Consider the following 2500-nt stretch of genomic DNA (forward strand, 5'->3'; position numbering starts at 1 on the left):
AGGTCGGGTTCGAACCCGGGTACTCCGGCACAGTAGTCGGGCGTCTTACCACTGCACCACACCGGCGGGGCGACAGAACAGAGAAAGTAGAAAAGAAGGAAAAGGAGAGGGAGAGAAATACGCGCGCCGTAACAGCCGTCGTCCACCACCTAAGCGGTGGCGGGTGCAATGACGGCCTACAACAGATAAAAATTCAGTGGCGGGCGAGTCCCCGCCGCAAGCGGCGTTGACCTACCGTCCCAGCCCCGTAGGGCCAGGAACAGCCACCCTCCCCCCCCCCCCCCCCCCCCCCTCTCTGAAGGCACTTGTCCCAGTTCGCCCCACTACCGGTAACATGGAAAACGCACGGACGCATTTGACAGCCTCAAGTAAGCTTTCCTGGTCAACCTTAAATAACAGCAACATCGTCCGCGTACGCCAACAACTTCACCTCGGCTGCTGTAACTTAAACCCAATAATGGTGTCGTTTTTGATTATTTTCATACAAAATGTTTCAACGTAAATAGAAAACAAAAGAGGGCTGAGGGGGCAGCCCTGTCGCACCGAGGCGTGATTCCGTTCTTTTAACGGTAGGGTCGAGGAGCCTTAGTAAGGTCTTAGTATGATGATGATGTTCGGGGCCATACCTTTTGAAACAGGTCACCAAAACTGGCAGGGTCTCTGAGCAGCGTCACCTGGCGACAAGATAGCGGAAATATTGTCAAAAATGAATAAGAGCGCAATTAAAGCCTGCCGTATTCATTGCTTCAGTCCTGTAAGTCTTTTTCCTTAATTTTTTTTAATCGCAACGTTAAAATAAGCTACCAAGATCTTTCCTGGGGGGTGTTCTCCTTTAGGTTGCATTATGTGATGTTTTTAATTCTTAATTCCGCAAAACCAGCCGTGAACAGAGCCACGAGGGGACGGTATGACAACGGTAACACTATTCAATTACCTTCACCGTAATCATTTCCTACCTTCAGTAGAATATTGGGCAGTGTGACAACCGGCGTCGGAGAGCGGGCCGCTTTTGCGATGACAGGAACCGAGAGGGCGCGACGTGCAACAAGGGTGCCACGTTCACCGCTCGGCGCGGCGCGCGCTAAGTGTGCCATTGCAGATGGCAGGGACGCATCCCGCATCCCGTCTTGGCCAATCAGAACGCCACAAAAGCGGTACACCATTTGTCCATGACGGCATGAGCCATTAAAGGTTTTCGCCTTAATATATAATTGTCTCCCATCGTTAGCCTCTTGTCGGGTTTCGTTGGAGTGCTACATATAATTATAATTAATTTACAGAGAAGGAAAGGCGCAGTATCTATCACGCTTTCTCCGGCAAGTGTGAGTTTGGACGGCGCACCATCGCTACATTGGTCCTCTAGGCTAGGGCTTGACAGCAGGGTCTCCCACTGCTCTTCCGGTAGGATTCTGGTGGTTATGGTACCATGTGGTCCCTTGTAACCCAGCACCATATGTTGCAGGTTGTTTGGCAAGCTGAGGACCATCGCTTCTGTCGCGTGGCGTTCCTTGCCACCCGCCGCACGCGCTCGCGCATAAGTGGGCGTCCGGACGGCTGACACACCAGTTGCTGGTGGCAGCGCAGAGGGCGCCACCAGCAACTGGTGTGTAAAGCCCCAGCCCTCCGTGATCGCAAAAGCGGCCCCCCGCTCCCATGCCCCATGCATTTCGCGGCGCGGTCGATACACTGCCTAATCTTCTATAGCACTAGAGCACTATACCTAGAGCACTATACCTTCAGTGAGTGTATGTTACCTTTAGGTTGCGTTCAGAGACACCTCTCGGTAACAATCGCCGTTTAACCCGCAACTTGTGACGAGAATGAAGTGGCGGGACCCTACCTTTAAAAAAACGAAATTACGCCCCGAGGACCAGCAGGTGAAGCTGCGCCTGCATTGGATACTGCACGGCGTCGCTGACGACGACATCTGCGCTGCTTTCGCGGTGTTCGGGAAAATGACCGAGGTGACGTGGGAGCACTGGCGTGTTGCCAGCATGAGAAGGGGTCCACTACGAGAACAGTGCTGCTCAAGCTGAAACCGGGCAAGAAGGGGGAAGACCTGCCCCATCAGGTTCGAGTTGCCGGTGAGTTGTCTCCAGTGGTTGTTCCCGGGTGGCCGATGCAGTGCCTGCCTTGCCACAGCACGGGTCACGTCTGCGCGCGACTGCAAGGTGCCGAGTTGCTCCAAGTGCAAGCGCTACGGGCACGTGGACGAGGATCGCACTCGCGGCAGTAGTAGTGTGGCTTTTGCCTTCAGTCGAACTGCCCGCCTGATTCTAACTGAATTACAGAAATTCTGGTGATGTAGATTTCTTTTTTTTTTATTTTTTTTTATTTATTTATTTTTTTTTTTTAAGCTGCGCGGCTTTTCACGGCGAGGCGCTTGGCTCGCTTTGGCGCGCGCATGCAGGCAGAAACTTAAACTGGGACATCAGCTCACACACAAATAAAGGAAAAGGTGCAGGACGGTTTAGTTGATGAATGCTAACAAGGTTCGGTG

Source organism: Amblyomma maculatum, chromosome 1 (genome assembly GCF_055883805.1).
Source record: "Amblyomma maculatum isolate TAMU_Amacu chromosome 1, ASM5588380v1, whole genome shotgun sequence".
Taxonomy (NCBI): Eukaryota; Metazoa; Arthropoda; class Arachnida; order Ixodida; family Ixodidae; genus Amblyomma; species Amblyomma maculatum.